Below are 23,856 nucleotides of genomic sequence, written 5' to 3'. Positions count from 1 at the left end.
AAACTACTACTTCGTTTGTAACCTCACATTTATTTATATATTCTTAGTAGAAGATTTTATATCCCAATCTGTATCTCATCTGACTGCAAATGACTCTTTTCAGCAATGTTCGGTCTTGATATCGCAATCGCCATTGTATTGAAACTGCCCTTCTCAGTGCAGATATAAACCTTCCATCAGATTTGAATAGTGGAAATAGTACAGTACTCACCCTCCTAGTGTGCGGCATTGTACACAATATAACTTAATGTATTAATCTACTGCCTCGATGATGTATTTGATATTGAAGATGCAATGTGGCTTGGTTCAAGTCCGACTTGGTCAACATGACGCAAAATGTGCATGTAAATGGACAACAATTCAAGAAAATTTATATATGTGTTCGTGTTCAATAAGGTTATGTTGAAGACCGATTTTCTTCATTATAAGGAATCAGTCGTTCTCAAGCATCATATATAGACATCAGATCTCTCACGAATGTACGTTGATGACACTCAAATATTAACAGCTGGCCGCTCCACAGAAGTTGGGCTAACCATCAAGCATCGAGAGAATACATATTTTATTGCATTTGTTAAGGAAGTAATGCCATTTCTCAGCGCTTACTATTATATTCAAGTCGGCCAGTAAATCTGGTGGATTAAGAACCCAGGAAACCTCCAAGAATAATCACTGACCCACCGCTCGCACGTTCCTCGATGCCAGAGCCTAAGGCTGTAACCCACGAGAAGTTAGATTTCAGCGTTTTGAACTGGCGAATGCCTTAAATGGGCACCCGGGGTGAGTAATCAACGTGTACTTTGTTAATATTGAAAATAACAAAATATACCATACGTTTAAATTTAACATCACTAGTATTCTGTCGTCTGGTAGTGCGCCAATGCGTCATTATTATTTATATATTTGCAATGTAACAAATGTAGGAATAATGTGTCTAACCATCCGTCCGTCGGGGAGTTCTTTTTTGAGGGCTGACCAATATATATTAGAGTTCGTAGACCGTATATTTGAGTTTATGTCTGTCTGCATTATCCTAAACTTCTTCATCTGTGAAAATTTGTTTCGCAAGTAATTAATATTAGTATTAGTAGTAGTAGTAGTAGATTTAGTAGTAGTATCAGTAGCAGTATTACTTCGTTCCAGACAGCTTTATTAAACTGACAGTGTTATATCTTGTGTAAATTTTGTCGTTGGTATGTGTTCGTTTCCTCTTCTTCGTATTCTTCTTATTCGACTTCATCGATTCTATGATTATTATTAATATTATTATTATTATTATTATTATTATTAAAGGGTGTGGAGTGAGTAAATGCAGTAGCTGATTGGAAAGGAATTCGTGTGATGCCTGCATGATGGGTTATGCATTGAGCAGAGACAAACGACATTATACCAGATAGGCGCGTATCTTATCGGTCTTCTATGAAAAGTGAAAATGGAGAGAAAAAAAAATGTTTGTTATAAATTAAAGCTACAAATTTAAGTATGCTACATTATGATCAACGCATGTCATATTGGACATGTACTTAAAAGTATTCATGCCTTTCTTAACAAACGTTGATTCGAGTCTCTTTCTTTCGTGTATGTCAACCTCAATGTGTCTCTCTCTCTATCTTTCTCTCTCTCTCTTTCTCTCTCTCTCGCAACAAGCGAAAACACAAATCAGTCTGCCTAAAGTCATGTTGACCTTTAAAAATATGCTCCTAAATAATATATATATATATATTATGTTGTGTGATGGGTTAAAACATCAATATATCGTTTCATGAATTAAAAATTACATCATTTCGAATAAATTAAACAAATGTTATGATTTACGAAAAATGGTGGCAGATATAGGATTATTTTTTCTGACTAGTTTCTTATCTCTTCATCGTATTCCACGTCAAAAGTGTTCAGGGTTTAAATACATATCCTTTCCATTTTCAGATATGAATTATTTTAAGGATTCGACAGAGAGATCCAATTGTCAAACATATTGAGGGAAAACACGTGTCTGTCAAATATATTAACATAGCGGATCGTCTGAGAAATGCAATTACAGAGGGATCCATCAGACAAATGTATTTTTTGAGAGATCAATGTCTAACCCTATGGTCTAAATCTAAGTGTCAGAAAAGAGTGATAAGCAGCATGCTTTGTAAAACTGAACAAATAATTTATATCCATAGATGACAAAGTGATAATGTCAAAATAGCTTCCGGCAATGAGCATTATATATCAACTATTCTTAGAATTGCTGTCACAAGTCTTAATGAATAAAGTTCTGAATAATCTAAAGTGCTATTCCTAATAATCTCCAAGATGAAGATTTTGATGTATTTGTAGTGGACAGTAGTCTTTAATGTAATAATATACCAATGGCGTAATTTGTTCCGACAGCCTTTAGTTCAATCGCAATTATGTAATCAACTATTTCTCTCATTTTATTCACCATATTTTCAAATCACTATGACCAAGAATTTAATTTTTGAGACCCTTTTAATACAGTTACGAGTTTTGTAATTAAATTAATTTCACGCAAATCAAATATACTGCCCAACTAATTCTGCTCCGATGCTGCTTGCAAATGACTAACTTACCAATCAACAAGATTTATAGTATATTAGAAATGTTTTCTATTATATTCCAATGGGAAGTCATGATAAGGGTTCTTGAAAATGTAGGTGGTTTGTTACAATAGGGGATTCAGGGGCTAGTGTTAGGACTGGTTGGCCTGGTGTCTGGATAATGTGACTGGGTGGGACATGATGCTACATGTCTGCGGCATGATGCCACAGCGCTAGACATCACTATAAACTGTCACACTGCAGACATGGTAGCGATATCATTGAAAAATTGTTTAAGCTACGTTAAAAATCTAATTCACACACACACACACACACACACACACACACACAGAGTAGGGCATGTACACAATATCAGGCTGTGTGAATAATTTCAAAAGTCATAGTTAATCCTTATTGTTATCCAGTGTTGTTTACAAAACGTTTAGTAATCTTGGACAAGATCATCAGTTATGTTCAAATTTAAATTACTTGCAGCATATAATGAAATAAACAAACTACTTAAGAAATAACTCACATTAAATAGTAATAACACATCTACAACAGCTATCACATGTCTGTATAGCATCTGACAATTTTATTTCTGTAGATAACTTCTGTCAAGGTATTTTACAAAGACAACCACCTGACAGTTGTATTTACATGGATACCCCCATCTGTCTAATGTATTTACCGAGAGACCGATCAATGAAGTGAATGTATAGGGAGACAATTCTGAAAAATATATTTACAGCAATATCCATGTGTCCAATTATTTACAGACATGAGAATGTCTCAAATGAATGTATTACTATTATGAACAGTCTGAGCAGTACAAGCGTTTGTCTAAGGTCCTTTTCATTTTAACCAATTTTACTTTTAGAAATAGTTAAGCCACATTAATCAATGATTGGTCGTCAAATCCGTTTCGAATAAAAATGTAAACAATGTTTAAGTTTCAAGTGCGGTGCAAATTTCTAGTACAGTGTGAATGTGACTCAATTACGTCTTTATTACCTAACATCTTGAATGTGTTTCAGTTATGTCTGTATTCATAGAAAAAAAATATGTCTATAGACGTCAGCAGTTTGAAATTGGTTCAGTTATTTCTATACACATCAACGGCATGACGAGAATATTGTAAAGTTTGCAAATTAGTTCAGAAAAAGGGACGGAATAAGTGGTCGTTGAACTTCTTTTTTTTTTCATTTTACAAATAAAAATTATCTTGCATTGTTTTCATTAGCATATTGATATCTTGTTTTATTCGCAGCAAGTACGTTTAAAATGATTGTAAGGTCCAACCAATCTGCGGCAACGTTATGTCTGACAAACGCTTTATCCGCAAGTTTGTTCATAACAGCTTTATCTTTCCATTAAACCCCGAGACCCAATTCGGACATTTGTTTTGAAGCTGGTTCATTTCATGACTGTTGTTTGTGCACTTTAGCTTCCACCAGAACGCAAAGATTCACATTATCTGTTCTCTGGGATTGTATACGTCATTACATGAAAATTTGCTGCAACAGCTTTTTCCATGAAACAAATGAACTTTAAGTCAAAAGCGTCAGAAGAATTGGATTTGCTTGCTGGACACACCTTATAGTATAATGCTACTGAATGTAAATTTGCCGAGTTCGAATATAGGAAGAAATGAATTATTGTGTGAGAGGGATTTTAGAATTCCGACACAGAGGGGATAATCTTTATCGATATAAAACATATTTGTATTACAAAAATACAACAACTGCATATAATACAATTAACTAAAATGTTCAATCACGACGAAAGGCGGCACTTCTTTTAATGAGCAATTACCAAATATGATATTATCGACATTGTTGAAAACTGTGACAGCAATAGTGTGAAACGAAACGTAAGTCTACATCTTAGATTTGGACAGAACGATCATAAGGAATGATGCCAATTTCATTATTTAAGCAAATCTTTAAATGACATTTTTGAATATAACTATAACCAGTCTTAATTGTTCAATGAGTGGAGCTTGTATACTATGAGACTATTAATGTTATCAGTCATAGCGTCAACTCAGCACGGCTTGGTCACTATAGGACAAGTGTTTCTTCAAGCGCTGTCTAAAATGAGCACTTGAGAATTGTCAGAAATGAGCACTAGCTTAGGGTTCGAAATGACAATCCGTGTAAGGTCCAAAAGGGGCACTGCAGTAAGGCCAGAGAAAAACTCTCGTGAAAGGTTCTTTTTTCTTTGCGGCAAAAAAAAACTTCTGCCATTACTTGAGACAGAGGGGGTAGTTGGGGTCAACTCATTTATTCTAGTAACTAAACCAATATAATACATATCGATAAAACAGGCCATGAAGCGATTGATGGTGAGTTGAATACTGACATTTTACGAATTAAATTGACATTAGGGTAAATGTACACCAAGTTACGTAATTGTTTTTATTGTTTAGCATTTTCATAAATTCCATTACATTAGCTAAGTATTACAATTCACACGAAGACTGTACTTTGCACTAGCCAGGACACAACTTAGGAAAAAAGATCAACGTAAGTTGTATTGCATTGACTAGAATATACCCATTTGAATTGAATGCTGTATATATTTTTTAGACTTTCATGGAGCTTTGAAGTACATATCATTTGCAATTATCGAATTTGTAGCTGCTCGCCAAAAAAAAAATAATAAATCAGATAAATTTAATAATTTTGATTACGTGCAACCTAGAAGAAAATCTAGTAAGATAAAGATGAGTCAATACGTTTAGTGAAGCATTTAAACGTAAGTACATTCGGCTTTTGTAGTTGAAACGATCATATTCAATTCTATTGCGCAATTTCGGGAATATATGTAAAGAAAAAGGCGGATCAGTCATGTGTTAGTTTTAACAATTGATGGCGTGCATGTTTACATTAAACATTCAAGATCAAGTAAAGTTTATTTTCAGTGCTTTATTATGTTTATCAGCAGCATGCATGAAACCTGCCTATTGCCAATTGACTGTTCATTAGTATTTTGTTATAAATGTTATCTCCATACGTTGATCATTTAACATAGTATTTTGGCTGTGTGACTTCAGACCAGCACAATCTAACTGTAGATATCAAACATTAAAATTAATGTCATCATAGCACCATGATGCATTCTTATTCACTGTAATAAAGTAAGACCCTAAGATTTAAAAATGTTTAAATCACTTCTAAAAACCTCGTCTGAGAGGTTATTGTGTAAATATTCCCTATGTAAAGACAAGAATATTTGGTGAAACAACCTTAATGGGCTTCATGTTTTGCCACAGTAGTATCATCATCTCAAAGTGCATACATGTAGAGTTGAAAGAAGTTAAGGCCTAGTGTTATAAGAACTTACTGCATTTTTTTATAGGTGCACATTGCCAGTAAAACTAAAATGTATACTCTGCTATAATTAAACTGACATTCAACTTATATCCATCAATCAGACACAAAATAAAATAAGAGTACTTTTGACAATACTTAACAGGTAGCAGGCCTTTTTAAAATATCGAGGATAATCAGTCAGGAAAATATGGGACTTAAAAAAACTTTAAACTTAAATCATTTGAAAAGAACAAAACTGTTGAGCCATGATTGTCCTTGTAAGTCATCGACTGTAGTTGTCTGCAGTCCATATCTCATAGTTTCATTGTTAAAACTTATGTTTTTTGCACTGTTTATCTACCTTAGTGATTGAGCATTACATTGAGGAGCTCGATAGTATAGCATTTGTTAATCGATAGACATACTCAAACACATTTCTAGCAAGAACTGTCATGTTGTTAATACTGCTGTGCATGTCAGCTAGACACATAAATTAACTCTACCATTAAAAACATGTGTTTACACTTTGCAGCTAAAATTAGAGTCGTGATAAAAGGTTGACGACAGATGAAAGATCTTCGTTGAAAAATCTGACCGTAAGCAGAGACTACTTACGAAATATTTGCTGGTGGATGGGGTTAGGGTTTAATATATGTAAGTCATTAAGACATTGGAATGTCAAAATGGTAGTATTAAACTAGGTTTTGTAAAATAAAATTACATTATTATTTCTTGCTTATTGCTAATTTCATTCATCTTTTGTGCCCTCCATCTACCATGTTATCTCTCGTTAAATCACTTTGTTGCAAGAGTATCTTACTTGTGGGCCGCACTTGCTGTCTATGGGTCGCATTATCAAATTATTCCTTCGTCGACTGCGGTGTATCTCTGGGCAAAGAAACGTTCTGACATTTCATCTGCATGCTTAGCTTTTTGTATATTGATATGTACTGAGCATCAGGCACAAAAACAGACGAATTTTACTTCTTGCAATGAAGGACCATAACGTTTTTCATATGAATAAATTCCCCGCCCCCATTCTCTGTCTCCCTGTATCTGTCTTTCTCTCTGTCCCTCTCTGTCTCTCTCTGTCCTGTCTCTTGCTGTCTCTAGATGTTCTTGCTTCTTATAGACCCACTCTTTCCTAGGGTTAGGATCTCATGATATGTGATTAACATCACCACATTGCGAACAACTGCTACTACAATTTCAACTGTACCTACTCCATCGCTGACAAGGCTACACTAATAGAAGTCCCTTGCTTTTATCGATATAGATGAGCGTTCTTATGCATCTTTTCATCTTGACAAGTGGTTGAGTTTATTGTTTGAAAGATATGTCCCAGCAAACTTGTGTAGAATATCAATTCAAATATGTTCTCCTTTATATAAGAGTGTATGGGTCAAGCTTCTAACTGCTGAACGAGACCGCTGTAAGGCTGCATTCTTTGTGGCTTTCCACCAGCCTCACTATTCAAAAGTAGATTTATGAAGCTGTTGAAAGAATGATACAAATGTTGTTCTTCTGCCCGAGTGTTTAGATTGAATGTTGTCTTCATTACCGATGTCATTATAACTTCTGGCTCATCTCGGGAATTCCAGTCATTTTTCAAACCTGCCATTGTAAAGCCTCTGTTAAAGAAACCAATCCATGATCCAACCTTTCTAAAGAACTTCTACCTCGTTTGTAACCTCAATTTATTTAGAAATTCTTGGAAAAAGATTTTCTATCCCAATTTCTTTCTCATCTGACTACAAAAAAAACCTTTTCAGCAATCTATTATTTGCATATCACCCTCGCCAATGTACTGAAACAGCGCTTCACAGAGTAGATAGAGACCTTCCATTACCTTTGGATAGTCAAAATAGTATAGCTCTCAACTTCTTTCTGTGCGGTATTTGGCAAAATATACCTTTATATACCAATTTACTCTCTCCATGATGTATTTGGTATTCAAGATGCAACCTGGCTATGGTTAAAGATCAACATGGTCAACATGACACAAAAAGTGTATTTAAATGGACAACAATCCAACCAAGCTGATCTATGTTTTGGTGTTCGACAAGGTTATGTTCATGGCCACCTTTCCTTCCTTATAAAATATCAGTCGTTCTCAAGCATGATAGATAGACATTAAGTTCTCACCAATGTACGTGGATGACAAATATACACATCTGGCCGCTCAACAGAAGTTGAGATAACCATCAAGACATCGATATATCCATTTCCGATATGAAGTAAACGGATGACATAAAACATGCAGTTGATGAATGATGATGAAACTGAGGCATCCTGATGACCACGCACAGACTTTCTCATTCACGTCCTTTAACACAAACGATACGTATCAGCAAAATCGACATAACATTTACTCACTACGATATCTATATATCACTGTAGACAGTACGGTCACATTACACCAACATGTAATGAACATTAACAATGTTATATATCTGGAACTGTGACACATCATCCCCACTAACAATTTTCTTTACGTTGATGCCACTAAAACACTTGTGTCACCTTAGTTTTTGCGAGACTGGACAAAGATGGTTATCCTTGGTCTGGTTTGTCTCAGTATATATTACTGATACTTTAGAAAATACAAAACACGACTGCTCGGTTGATCATTAGAGTACAAAAACGCTGAGCACATCTACCCCTCCTCTGTAACCATTTGTGGCTACCCAATCGATCCAGAATCAAGCACAACATCAGTTCACTATGCTAGATTTCATTAGCTGGGTCCATTTTCAATATAAATATCTTACCTCACCTATGTGTAAACTCCATCTATAAACTTGCAATCACATTATTCCAAATGGCAAAACTAAGGCATAAGGAAAATAATATTTTTGCTTACCAGGGCCAATCTACGTGGAGCGAATTGCTCACCTATTTTATATACAATCAAATCGTGTTATGATTCAAGAGTGCTCATAAAACTCCAATCTTGATGCAACAAAAGGTGACCTAAAGTCTTATTAATGTTAATTTACTTCAGTATTGTCAACATGTTTCTGTTTGGTAATTTCGTGGTGTTTGGTTTAGCAATCTCGATGTTGTATATGTTTCTGATATGTTATCTAATATTGTAAAACTGTTGGAGCTTCTAAAGTTTAGACCCTGTACGAAATCCACATTATCATTATCAGTAGTATTAGTATTATTATTAGTATTAGTAATAATAGTAGTAGTAGCAGTAGTAGTAGCAACGCATTGTTGGTGTTGTTTATCATACGACGGTACGGTTTAAACCTAGTCAAAACGTATCGTATTCGCAGAGTTCTTATATGCAGCTATACCGTGTTTCTATTTGAGCACTGTCATCTTCTAGAGGTAAATTACGTTCCGACAGCAGCTTTTGTCATTCGACAATGGACTTAAAATTTCACTAACTCTATTATAATTTTGTTTTTCAAATGACAGTATGAAGTATTATTATTAGTATTGTTATTAGTTTTTTATTATTTTTATTATTAGGATTAGTATTATTATTGTTGTTGATGTTGCTGTTGTTGTTGCTGATAGAACGGTCCGGTTTAAACCTGCTCAAGCGAATCACGTGACTTCTGCTCAGTGTTCTTGTATGCAACTTTACCGTGTTTCAATTTGAACGCAGTTGTAGGGTAGAGGTATCTTACGTACCGACAGCAGGTGTTTCATGCAAGTGAAAATTCAGAAACTCAGTTATAATTGTGTATGTCAAACGGCATGAAGTTCCAAACATAGGTTGCTAATAAGACTATCCAGTGTGGCTGTATCTGCCAAAGTTGTATGTTAAGCAGTGATTTCTATTTTTATGGCGTTATCAGAATTCGGATACAGTTTTTAAAATATGGATTGGATTATTTGGGATCATGTACATTTAATTCTAGTGAACTTGATCTAGCTACAGTCGGTGGCAAATTTAAGTTGGTAAATGTGAGTATAAAATGTAATGCATTAAGGTGAGTTGATGGACATGACATCGAGTATTAAGCCTTCTGCTCATTTCAGATTTGGAATATATTAGAGTCAATTATTAAATATATTTATAAACAGTGTACATATGAGAACTAATTACTAAGCCAACAGGCAGATGTGTCTGCAACGTGCTGTCGGTGATACCACCGAATCTGTAATATCCTTTTGTTCATGCCTGCGTCTTCTAGATAGCATAGGAGATGGTGCTTACATGTTTCAGGCAATGCGATATGAGAATCTACGTAGAGTACAAATTGTATGTTCTCAAACTTTTATAAAAATGTTATTTATTCGAATGAACAATGTGTACTGTCAAAACAATTAGATAATACTAATGAACAATGTGCACTGACAAAACAATTAGATAATACTAAATTATACCAATAGTTCATACGAATAGTCGCTCAGATAATTTGCACCTCAAAATTCGAGTTACCTTATATTTACTGCACGTATGGCAATGTGTATCCAGACAGAAATCAATAGACGCATTCTTACCACGCAGTAACCTACCATTAAAACTTCAGAAAGGAAGCAACCACGAGTAAGTGATGTCGACATTGTAAGCAGCTGATAACGGTGATCAGGTGATAAAAATAATCTTCCGAGATGAATAAAACCTTCTCCAGTAACCGTTGGAACCCTCATCATCACCATCATCAAAAACAACAACGATTTGTAAGGTTTATGGTTGGGTACGTTGTAAAAATTTGGTATCAATACACTTCCATAAAGGGTAAGAAAAACTGGTGCAAGTTTGGTTCGGATATATGCAGATAAAACACTATTAATCACGTGTTATCATGACTTGTTTTTATTCAAAAGGTATTCTAAAAAAGATATTTGTGACACATGTTCGATTCCGCATTTTACCCACGATTCTGTGTTTCCACTCCGTACTCCTTCCACGTTCCACTCGCCAGACTCGAGTCAACAAATGCATCAAACGTGATCGGATATCCGTTGAAGAAACCAAGCCAAATCAAATCCAAGAGATGTAGAATAATATTTGTTGGAGTACGTTTTGTTTTTCATGCATGGTTAGAGAAAGTGTGAGTGTGTATTGTCCCTAAGATGAGGTGACATTCTTATCGCTGTGGACATACATCGTTGGGGAAGGATGAACGTGAGGTATGAAATCTACTGCAAGTAAGGCGTGGCTTTAGTTCTTATGAACGAACTGATTTGCACAAATGCCGAGTATCGCTTATAAGCGATTTGGGATATATTATCGAGACCAAATAAGAACATGTGTTTTGATGCTTTTCCATCTTATAATTGCTGATAGTGCACTCTAAGCAGCTGAGAGGGTAAACATACCACTTGTTAAAAAGTCCATTTATAAACATAAAACCTCATACGAAAAAAAAACAAATAAATAAGGTCAATAACGTCAAACTCAAGCCTAAAACTTAATGAGATTTCCTCTAAATAGGTTACTTTTTCTCTATCGTTTGTGTTTTTCAAAGTTTATTTACCTGTCGCGACACTTATTTGAGGTCGCACCCTCTCTGCTGCTGTAATTAAATCGTTATTATATCAATAAATGGAGTCTTACACTAGTAGACTAGCTCAAGAAAGATTAGAAGCATTTAAAAGATATCTTCCTGTTCGTGATGCTCTTAAACAAAACCTGAATGAAAGTCAAGAAACACAAGTTGATGTAGATATTCCTAATCATAAAGCAAATGAAGTTTTACACAGCGATAAATCAATGATAATTGAAGGCACTTTCGGGCGAATGCGTGCTGTTGATATACCGATAGAAAACATGTAATTAAATTCCTCACGATATTTATTTCATATCATCATGTTAGTGTCAGTCTGATCTCTGGTCATATTGAAAAGACTTTAATCAAATTCTGCAAAAGACTGTTTAATACAAATATCACAAAAGAAGATCAGAGCACAGGTGGTCAAAATATATTATCACTACCTGAACGCCAAATCAGGAAACAATCAAACACAGGCGTTACACTCAATATTTTTGCTGATGCAGTAACAGACTCAATTAAAAGAGGCATTATATTTCCACTTCTTACAGCTCTACCAGTGTCAATAGCCGTTGCGGTCCCAGCTGTTGCAGAAGCAGCTGCACTCGGTGCTGTTTTAACTCCTCACGGGATTGCCTTAAAGAAAGCAACATGACAAGGATTTAAAACAGGGGAGGGTGTCTAAGGATAGGAGAAACTCCTCATCGATACGGCCGAGGACTGAGACTTCCGGGAACACTTCGTTGATATTTACAATGTCAAATTTTGATATACTTCATGCTGCTAAAAATTTAAACATAACAAACCTTTCAGAGGTATTTTCATTCGTGACTAATTTCAAGAAATAAAACAATATTGAAACTGGAGTCATTAATATCGATACACGTTCCGGTACTCATTTGGTGTCAAACACGATTGGTCCACGTAAAATTATTTATTTTGATTGGTATGGACTGGCGCCACCAAAAGAGTTTTTAAATTACGTAAACAAAATAAAAACTCCAGTCTGGTTTTCAACATTACCAATGGTTCATATTTACGGACTATGTTCATCTAAACAACAACAACAAAAAATCCGATGGAATAACGTATGAATATATAAGAAAACAGATTAGTGATGAAATATCTGAATTATTCAAGCTTGCAATTGTACATCCAAACGAAGTGGTTGTATTTCACGATTAGCAAGGAAAACTAAAAACAAGCAATCTTGCATTCAAAGATATCGTTAAAATTAATGGCAAAGCAACTGAAAATAACATAGATATGTTTGATGGTAATGTAAAAATTAAACCCGGTGTTATTATGTCAACGATATTAGTGAGCATTCGTGATGGAGTGCAAGTATCCGGTGATGAAATCACTAGTTCTCTCAATATGTCTAAAAATAAAATTGCTGGTCTTGGAGAACCAGAATCAGATAATGACGCTGTAACGAAAACATGCACCCTACCAATAACACTTTCGTTTTAGTTAATAATGAAATGCTTTCATTAAGAACAAATTATACTAATCATGTAAAAACTGTTTCCGGTTTTCGAAAAAGAATAAATGGCATTGTTGATTGTTTTAGGGAAACACCTCAAGACGTCGATAAATAACACTCTAAAATAAAACAATTACCCACAGTGTAGTATATAAAGTAGCATCTGGACAAGCATTACGATCACCAGTCAATAATTCCATTAAAAATTTCAAACTTCGTTTTCCACTGACTGCGTCAGTTGTACCTCCTGGATATTTGTTACTGATGTTGGAGTAAAACGACAAAATATTTACTGTGGAGCCCGAAAAAAAGAGATTCGGCTTAATTTACTATTGGTGTCCTGAATTAGTCGCCAAATAATTAAAATATAAGGAACATTCCCATCAACGTTCAACGTGCAGCTCAAAATTGATTATATAATCAAGCATGAGAATGGTAAACAAAACTAAAAAAATATCCTTGAACATAATACAGTAAAAGTAAAAACAATATAGCAAACGTGTAATTGTTGCTGACATTTGTTTATTTAGTGTCTGCTGTTATTGCTGGAACTGGTGAATTATTATCAACAATTACACTATCACTAGTGATGGCATCAGCAGTTGTAACAACTTGTGTTTCAGATGCATGAACAATTGCTGGCCTTCTTAATATCATCGCACATAATATGCACATTTCCAAGCAATAAATTGCATGCTTATATAATACAATTACGTACAGCGATACTAGCTTGCTCCAAATTATTCGATATTATCCTTTGTGATAAAATAAATATCAGATTTTGAGTTCACAGAGATGGTTAAAATCTACAAGGAAGCAATGACTTTGATAGAATCTACATCTGGTTTTAATAATACTAATAATAATAATAATAATAATAATAATAATAATAATGTCAACGCCGAACGAATTACTCAAGCAAATTGTAATTAATACAGCCCCGTCAAAAACAATTATGATATCAGCAAGCTCCAAAAACACTGAACTTAACGTTAACTTAGCAACTGCAATTCCAGCGCAAGAAAGATCGCTAGAATAATTACGAGCTGGTCAAATATGTTATTAAAATTATTCGGTGGATTGCCAGCAACTAATTCGCTTGTATTTGCAAATAATTATAAAAATGATGAAACTCCCGATTAGCAAATTTTTGGAATTGCCACAGGTACATATCAAATCGAACAAGTCAATGATGAATTCCAGCACATAATTAAATTGATAACCAACTTTATGAGATTATGTTGCAGATACTTATAAATCTTCGATCCGATCAGTTTAAGGTTGGCCTGAGGTTTCTTCAGAACATAAAAACCAGCAGAACCAAACTTAAGTTCCTCACAAATGAAAAACAAAATTATAACATATCTGCACCATTAGTAAATCTATTTAAAAATTTTAATCTGGAGTATATTAATGATGATCAAAAATAAAAATCATTGAAACTATATAACATTTTAAAAAATCAAGTTGTATCAGAAATTGACTATTTTAATCCAACACGTATTGATCATATAACTTAAGCAGAAATTGCAATATCACCAGAGAGAGCTTTTCTCGACAGAGGTATCTCTCTTCATCTGGAGAGTTTGCAGCAAACAGAATGGGATATAATGAAGTATTATTTTCTGTCTATACTTCTTCGAATATGCTGATTTGGTTATATTATTTGCGACAATGTATACTGAATACCAGCAAATATCTAAATATTTGCCAGCTGCATATGTCGATTGAATATCTATTTTTTCGCCTGTCACTACATTTGTAGTTACAACTACTTTGGCTTAATTATCATTACAGTCTTACCAAATTTACAATTCTCAATCAGTTTAAGTCCTCGTAAATTTTGTAATGAACTATCGAGTTTGAGCCCATTAATATGATCGGACACAAGACCGTCTTCGATTACCCCCCGAACACAGTCGTAAATAAATGTATGGCAAAGATACATTTTATTTCCCACGGTAATGAATATAAGATAACCAGTATTATTGACATGTTGATGATGAAATGTTTCACAAATTCCCCATTTATATATAATATTATTTGTCTCAATGATCATTTGTCTATATAATTATTTTGAAAATCTAGCGATATTATCTTCTGCATTTCGTATGACCTTGTCATTATTATCAGTATTACATTTTGCATCATAATATCTGTTCAGCTCTCTGTGATTTTTACCAAAACACTGCACACACAGCTGTGTTTTTCCTCTAACCACAACACCACATTTCAAACACGGTTTAGGTCCTAAACTCCCTCTCCGTACACATTGTAAGTAAAATCCTAACAGTTTACGCAAGCTTCGTAACAATGAGTTGTAGAGCCTATCATAAAAAATTTGCATTTATTATTTGTTTGAACAATGATATCTATCTATCTATCTTTCTATATATATATATATCTATATATATAAATATATATATATATATATATATATATATATATATATATATATATATATATTTCTTTTAATTATAATATACAAGAGTTATTATCAAAGATTAAGTGTATGCCTGAATATAGGTTTGATCTTGTTAGAAGGACACTTGACCCACCAAGACCAGCTCTGTTTGATGTCATATATTATTAAAAGTATTTGTAATGTTAAAAATTAATTTCGCATAGATGGAGATGGTACGCAACACCGATGGTGTCGATGATACGACGATTATTAATTATCAGAAGAGAAAAAAAGATATTTGTTCAGGGTGAAGTAGACGGTACTTGGATTATCAGTGACAAACGTGTCCCTGCACTCTCTCTACTGCTCCTTAACTTCCGCCAGAACTCAAGTATTCACAAAATTTCGACTGTATGTTCTCTTGGCTTTTTCATGTCATTATTAATGTTACTGAGTCTAAATTCGCTGACTTGGAATATTAGAAGAAATGCGCTTTTGAATGCGATGGATTTTACAACTCCCACATTAAAACACAATTGTATTGAAATAATACATATTTGTTTTGCAATCATGGCACAAGGAGGCATATCCTTTAATGAAGAATTGTCAAATATTATACCATCGAGATTGTTGAAAAGTGCATCCGTAATAGTGTCAAGACAAAATTATGAGTAAGGTTTTAGATTTGAAAGGATAATCACCAGGAATGATGCCATTTTCATTATTCAAGCAAATCACTCAATTATATTTGATTAACATAACCACGCGTAATTGTTTGAATTAGTGGATTTTTCAAACTATACTACGATTAACGTTTACAATCATTACTCAACCTCTACTCGGCTTTACAGAAATATAAATAAGTGTTTCTCAAAGGCGGTCTGGAATGAACACTCGAGAACGTACCGAAATAATCATTTGTGAAAAGTTCGATATGAGCACCGATCTCAGGCCCAAAAGAAGCACTTTCTATTTTCTTTGTAGTTAAATATAACTAAAAAAATCGAATCTATATCTACAGAACAGGACATGAAGTCATTGCTTGTAACTTAAATATTTACAATACGGTACAAAATCACTCAGTTAGTAAAATATTTTGTATTGTTTAGCATTTGCATGAAATCCATTGCATTAAATGTCATCAAGACTGTAATACGCATTAACCTGCACACAGCTTAAGAGAAAGTTCCAAATGAGTTATATTGCAGACTATATAAATATATCTATTCGAATGAATGCTGTGTATTTTCGTTAGACTTTATTGTTGCTTTCCACTGCTTACAAGTTGAAATTTTCAAAGGGTAGCTATTCGCCAGAAAAATAATCTGATAAATGTAATAATTTTGTTTACGTTCGACCTTGAAGAAAACATTGTAAGAAATATGATTCATTACGCCTAGCACTAAATTTAAATTAAGTGATACGCAGTTTTATGTGCAATTATTGTTCCCAATTACGCTGCACAATTACAGGTGAGTATATAAATGAGTAGTCGGCCCAGTCGTACGTTCATTCTATCAACGGAAGGCAAGCGAGTTGATATTCGACATTCACGATGAAAGAAATTTTTCTTTCTTTCTTTTTATTATGTTTCGCAGCAACATGCATGAAACCTGCATACGGCCAATTCACTGTTCGTAAGTATATTTTATTTAATTTTATTTAAATGTTTTATTCATACATTGATCATTCTAACTTGTTTTTTCGCTGTGTGAATTCACGTCAGCAGAGTAAAACTGTATATACCCAATACATTCAAATTAATATCAACATCACTCCTAGATCGATTTCTCTCCAACTAATGTACTATCAACCTCATATTTTAACATTTTAAATCACTCTTAAAAACGTGAGAGGTTATTTTGCAAAGTCTGGGCATGTACCTTTCTGAAACGCTGATGCTGTCACCTTAATGAGCTTCATATTTGACCTATTAACTTCTAATCTTGCCTTTATCTTTGTAGCTGTTTGTTGCCCTAACGGATGGCTTTCATCCATTACACGTGGTATTGGGTAGAAATTCCTCCATTATGGATAAAAATGTATTAGCTTATGCGTCTGATATCTTAGGACTTATCATCTATGTGTATGCAATTTTCTATCTTCTGCATAGTCTTGTCTTTGCATATTAATTTGTTGGAGATGTAAAAGGTGTGTAAGGGATTTATATACTAGATATTTGCATTACCAATAAATTGAACGCATCATGTAAATGTACAATATGTTCTATTCGCGTAAATTAACTTCACTGTATTAACTTCGGAAACAATGTATATACTGGCTAGAGATTGGATGGAATACTTAAGTGTGCATTGACCAGCCATTAGGCATGTCCTTTGTTACATTGTATGTAAAATGTAGCTAGAGTAAATGTTTGTCTTCATGGATTATTAAAATATAAATTATAAATCCAGGGGAGTGCGAAGACGCATACATTTATAATCAGAAAAAATAAAAACTGTATGTATCATTTCAACTATATGTGCATGCTTAAATACATTATCATTTTATTCTTTATTGTACAGTACAAAAAAATCATTTAAATTAAGCTCCTTATTATTTGACCTAAATCTTACTCTAATTGAATGTTTTCCACTGTCTAATGTGCATTAAATAATGGTACTTGCAGTGACGTACAACATATTTAATAAATCATCACTAGAAAAGATGCTTTCAAGTTTGTTTAGTTCTTAAATACTACATAACGTTGATCATGTCCGAACGAGTTACATTTAGTTAGGAATCAGTCTATTTAAGAGGCAGTTCGTAGTTACAATGCTGAGGTCACTTCCCCACAACAGAAAAATTAGTTTTGAATACATCGAAGCAATAATGTTCTGATCACTCATCCAAAATGTCAGAGTGTAATTTGAATAGAGATAGTTACAAAATTTAATCTACCCCCACAACATCAGAATATGTTTCGAATGCATGCCATTATGCTGTTGAGATACATCTGCATTTGCTCCCATATACATTTTGCAAGTCTTGTTTAAAAAAAACTTTTAAATATTTTGGACAGTGTTATCTTTGAAAAATTTAGAGATTTTAAAAAGCTAAATTCGTTTTCCTATTGCCAGATTGTTTGTTTTGACGTAATAGCTATGGCCAAAAATAATCTAAAAATTCGTGTTTGGTAGTAGGTGCTAAATATCATAGGTTTTCCTGTGCACATATTAAGCCATAAGACCCATATACTTAGTATAAAAAATTCAGTATATCAAGCCATACGGCCCATATACATAGTATAAAAATAAACTCGGCATATAAAGCCGAACGGCAAACACACATGGTGTAATATTGAAAATCGGTTATAAAAACATACGGTTCATTGTCATGGTTAGTAAAGAAAATCTCTAGGTAAAGACATGCGGCCCATTTTAGCTAAATTGCATAGGTTTTTCCTGTGCTAATAAACCATTCGACCCATATACGGAGTATAAAAATAAACTCGGTATATATAGCCATATTGCAAAATACATGGTGTAATAACGAAATTATGTATATAAAGCCATACAGCCGAAAGAAATGGCGTCATAATGAAACGGCCTATTACGACATAGGGACCAAATACATTGTGTGATAATCAGACTGGACACATTAGCTGTCTAACGATAACTGCACTCTATCTCTCCGCATTTTCTTCTTGAAAAGATTTTGGTATTTGAGTCATTATTTTATTTCTGACAAAAAAACTTTCAATTCTAGTTAGTGTCGTACCATTGCTTGTCATTTGGAATGTCAACGAAATATACATTATACTAACGTCCCATCGCTTGACTTATTGAATGACAACATGTCCAACATTATATTATCTTGCGACGTCTTGCCATTTTTAATGAAACATATCCACCATTATAGTTTTATACAATCGCATGTCATATTATCTGCCAATATTTCCAAGATTATTGTGTTGCTGTTGTTCTTGTAGGGTTTAACGCCATTTTTCAGTACAAGATAGGCAATACATGGAGGACAGTATAAATGGTGGAGGAAGAACCCTGGAAAACCCAGGAAAGAATCACGGATCGAAGAGAAGATACCGACAAGCTAACTCGCATAATCACATTAGCTGAACGAGATACTCTGTTTGAAGCAGACAGAGGTGATATGGCAGTCCTCTAGGCCACTCGGCAACTCGGGGCCCCATTTTATTGTGTCGTACCATCGATAAACATGTTGGATGGTATGAAAACATGTCCAACTGTATACCTCTTGGAGTGATGGTCTCGCGCAGATGCGAATGGGATAGATCCTTTGAGGATATTATTATACTTGTACTGTTATTATGACTCGCTTTACTACTGTTACTGCTAACTGAAGTGTTATTAGGACGCATTATGCTACTTTTCTTGCCACGTCTACTCTCATTAGGAATCATTTTGCTACTGTTACTGCTACTCCTACTATTATTACCACTTTTGTGACTACCGTTTCAGTAGAATTACCCCTAAGTACCACTACTCCTACTGTTATAGCCGATTTTCTACTACTACTACTACTAATGCTGCTGCTTCGACTGCTACTACTGTAGCAACGATATTTAGAACTAATACTGTCACTATCGACATTTTGCAAATGCTGTTGCTAATTTGATTCGATTCGACCTATAGAGTCCAATGCTAGTAAAATAAGGAATGAATGATCCAAACACTTCTATTATGTTCCTTGTAATTCGTATGCTGTTGCTGTTGTTAAATGAGTTATGCCATTTGTCAGCTCATGATATTCTATTCAAGTTGGCCAGTAAATCTGGTGGAGAAAGAACCTAGGAAAACTCCGAGAAGAATCACTGACCCACGAGAAGCTGCAACTGCTCTCGCATACAATTGAAGGCAGAATTTAAGACTAGCACCACCGCGAACGGCAGTTAGATGTTAGTGTTCTAAAATGGCGTATGCCCTAAATGGAATTTCTGGGGACAATAATCAACGTGTACTTAGTTAATATTGAAAATAACAAAATAGATACTTTTACATTTTAACCTCGCTAGGCTGGTAGTGTGTCATTAGTATTTATATATTTATAATGTAACAAATATATAAATTATGGGTCCTCCCATCTGTCCGTCGGGGGAGTTCAATTTTTGAGGGCTGACCAACATGTGTTCAGGTGTGTAGACCGTATATTTGAGTTTATGTCTGTGTGCATTATCCTAAACTTCCGCATCGGCGAAAAGTTTTGTTGCAAGTAATCTGTATTATTATTAGTAGTAGTAGTAGTTACAGTAGTAGTACTTCGTGCTCGGCAGCTTTATTAAAATGATATTGTTACATCTTGTGTACATTTTATCGTTGATATGTTCCTGGTATGAAGCTGTTTGTTTCCTCTTCGTCTTCTTCTACGACTTCTTCGGCCCTATTTTTATTATTGTCATTATTAGCACTATTATTATTATTATTATTATTATTGTTATTATTATCATTATTATTATTACAGCGTGTGGAGTGATTAAATGTACTAGCTGCACTGCATGGTACTCGTGTGATGCCTGCATGATGGGTTATACATTGAGCGGGGACAAACGTCATTGTACCAGACAGGGGCGTATCTTATCGAGCCTCTTTGGAAAGTGAAAATGAAGAGATAAAACATGTTTCTTATGAACATTTGTTACAAATTAAAATATACTACATTATGATCAAGTCAGAACTGTCATATTGGACATGTACTTCAAATGATTAATGTATTTCTTAATAAACGTTGATGCAAGTCTCTTTCGTGTATGTCAACCTCAGCGTCACTCTCTCTCTCTCTCCAAACAGAACCAATCTTTTAAAATACGCTGATAAATAATATATATATATATATATATATATATATATATATATATATATATATATATATATATATATATATATATATATATATATATTATGTTGTGTGATGAGAACATCATGGGGGTAAATCATCGGTATACCATTTCATAAATTTAAAATTACTTCCTTAAGACTAAATTAAACATACGTTATGATTTACGAAGAATGGTGACATATATAGGATTATATTTTCTGACTAGATTCTTATCTCTACAACATTTTCCATGTCAAAAGGTTTCAGGGTTTAAATCAAATCCTTTCCATTTTCAGATATGAATTATTTAAAAATTCGACAGGGAGATCAAATTGTCAAATGTATTGAGAAAAAAGACGTGTCTGTCAAATATATTAACATAGCGGAATGTCTGAGAAATGTATTTACAGAACGATGCATCCGACAAACGTTTTTGTATAAAGATCATTTTTAAAGACCCTATGTTCTAAATCTATGTGTCAGAAAAGAGTTATAAGCAGCATGCTTTGTTAAATTCAACAAATAATGTATACGCATAGGTGACATGTGATAATGTCAGAATAACCTACGGCATTGCGAATTAAATACCAAATAGTCTTCCTATTGCTAACACAATTTGTAGTGAGCAAAGTTCTGCATAATCGAAAGTGCTATTCAAAATAATCTCCGAGCTGAAGATTGAAATGTACCTGTAGTGGCCAGTAGTCTTAAATCTAATAATATATCAATGGCTTAAATTGTGCCACCAGTCTTTAGTTGAATTGAAATTAAATAATCCAAGATTCCCCAGGTTATATTCACTATATTTCAAAATCACTATGGCTAAGAGCTTTATTTCTGAGACCTTTTCTGTACACTTAAGAACTATCTGATTACATTAACTTCACCCAAATCAAATATACTGCCCAATCGATTCTCCTCAGATGACTAATTTACAAGTCAACAATATTTATAATATACTAGAAACGTTTTTTATTATATTTGAAAGAGAAGTCAAGATAAGGGTCAAAAGAGCATTAATCTAGAAAATATAGTTGGTTTGTTACAATAGAGCATGTACACAAGGTCTGGCTGCGTGAAGATATTATAATGTCCTTGACTCACCATAACTTGTTAATCCTTATTGTTATCCAGTTTTGTTTACAAAACTGTCACTGATCTTGGACAAGGTCATTAGTTATGTTCAATTTTCCATTACCAGCAGCATATAATGAAATAAACGAACTACTTCACAAAAAAACTCAAATTAAATACAGATAACACACATATCAAGTGTTTTTATAGACACATGCATCTGGCAATTTTATTTCTGAAGATAAACTACTTTCACGATAATTTTACAGAGATATCCACCTGACGAATGTATTTACATAGATACCCTCATCTGTCAAATATATTTACAGATAGGCCGATCAGTCGAGTGAATGTATAGGATGACCATTATGTCAATGGTATTTACAGCAATATCCTTCTGTCAATGATATTTACAGACATGCAAATGTGTCAAATGAATGTATTACTATTAATTGCAATCTGAGCTAGACACGCTTTTCGCTAAGGTCTTCTTCACTTTAACCATTTTTCTTGGAGCATGTCACTTTTAGAAAGAGCTATGCCACATTAAAAAATGATTATTCCACAGATCCGTGTCTTAGAAAAGAACGGGATAAAAATGACAAACTTTTTAATTTTCAAGTGCGGTGCACATGTCAAGTACAGTACGAAATTGGATCAATTACGTCTTTATTCTCCAACAGCATGGAAGTGTTTCAGTTATGTCTTTATTCATAGCATTTATAGTTTTAAATTATGTCTATAAATCTCAGCAGTTTGAAAATGTTTAGTTATTTCTATGCATCAACGGTATGATGAGAATATTGTTTGCAAGTTAGTTCAGAAAAAGGGACGGAACACGTGATCGTTCAACATTTTTGGTGCCTCTTCACAATAACTCTAAAATTATCTTGCATCCTTTTCTGTAACAGATTGATATCTTGGTGTTTTATTCCCAGCAAGTATGATTGAAAACATTGTAATGTCCAACCAGTCAGCGGCAACGTAAGGTCTGACAAACGATTTATCCGAACGTTTGTTGATAGCGGCTTTACTTCTCCATTAACCCTCGATACCCAATTCTGACATGTGTTTTGAAGCTTGTTCATTTCAAGACTTATGTTTGTGCTCTTATACTTCCACCAGAACGTAAAGATTCATAAACTTTCAAGAATCGGTTCTCTGGAATTTTATACGTCATTACATGAAAATTTGCTGCAACCTCTTTTTCATGAAATACATGACCTTTAAGTTAATAACGTCAGAACCATTGCATTTGCTTGTTGGACACACCTTATATTATTATGCTGCTGAATGTAAATTTGACGAGTTAGAATATAGGAAGAAATGAGTTATTGTATGAGAGGCATTTTACAATACCTACACGAAAAGGACAATATTCTATTTTGAGATAATGCATCTATTTATTACAAGAATAAAACAATTGCTTTTAGTACAATTAACTAAAACATTCAATCATGACAAAAGGTGGCACTACCTTTGACGATCTATTACCAAATATGATACTATCGATATAGTTGCAAATAGTGACAGCAACAGTGTGACGCAAAACTGACGACTCCATCTTAGATTTGGACAGTATGAAGTGAATGTATAGGGAGACAATTCTGAAAAATATATTTACAGCAATATCCATGTGTCCAATTATTTACAGACATGAGAATGTCTCAGATGAATGTATTACTATTATGAGCAGTCTGAGCAGTACAAGCGTTTGTCCAATTTCCTTTTCATTTTAACCAATTTTACTTTTAGAAATAGTTAAGCCACATTAATC

General features: G+C 33.9%; 2 long non-coding RNA genes across 5 annotated transcripts in view; one reads left to right on the top strand and one right to left on the bottom strand.

Moving 5' to 3' along the window:
• Window positions 1–23,856, bottom strand: part of LOC149788845 (uncharacterized) — a 147,999-nt gene that overhangs the window by 37,395 nt on the left and 86,748 nt on the right. For 2 of the 4 annotated variants that reach the window (XR_016424261.1, XR_016424263.1), the window contains one exon: window positions 11,488–11,958. The exons of the other annotated variants lie outside the window; for them this stretch is intronic. This is a non-coding gene — a long non-coding RNA (uncharacterized LOC149788845). Of the gene's footprint in view, window positions 1–11,487; window positions 11,959–23,856 lie in introns of those variants that run through there. 4 annotated transcript variants of the gene reach the window in all.
• Window positions 16,720–20,929, top strand: LOC149788847 (uncharacterized). Its single transcript, XR_016424449.1, has 2 exons — window positions 16,720–16,849; window positions 20,652–20,929. It is a non-coding gene; the product is annotated as an uncharacterized LOC149788847 (long non-coding RNA).

The sequence above is a fragment of the Sinohyriopsis cumingii genome, chromosome 11 (genome assembly GCF_028554795.1).
Source record: "Sinohyriopsis cumingii isolate HCF-2022 chromosome 11, ASM2855479v2, whole genome shotgun sequence".
Classification (NCBI taxonomy): Eukaryota; Metazoa; Mollusca; class Bivalvia; order Unionida; family Unionidae; genus Sinohyriopsis; species Sinohyriopsis cumingii.
The sequence above is the reverse complement of the archived record's forward strand: the minus strand, read 5'-3'. Positions and strand labels throughout refer to the sequence as shown.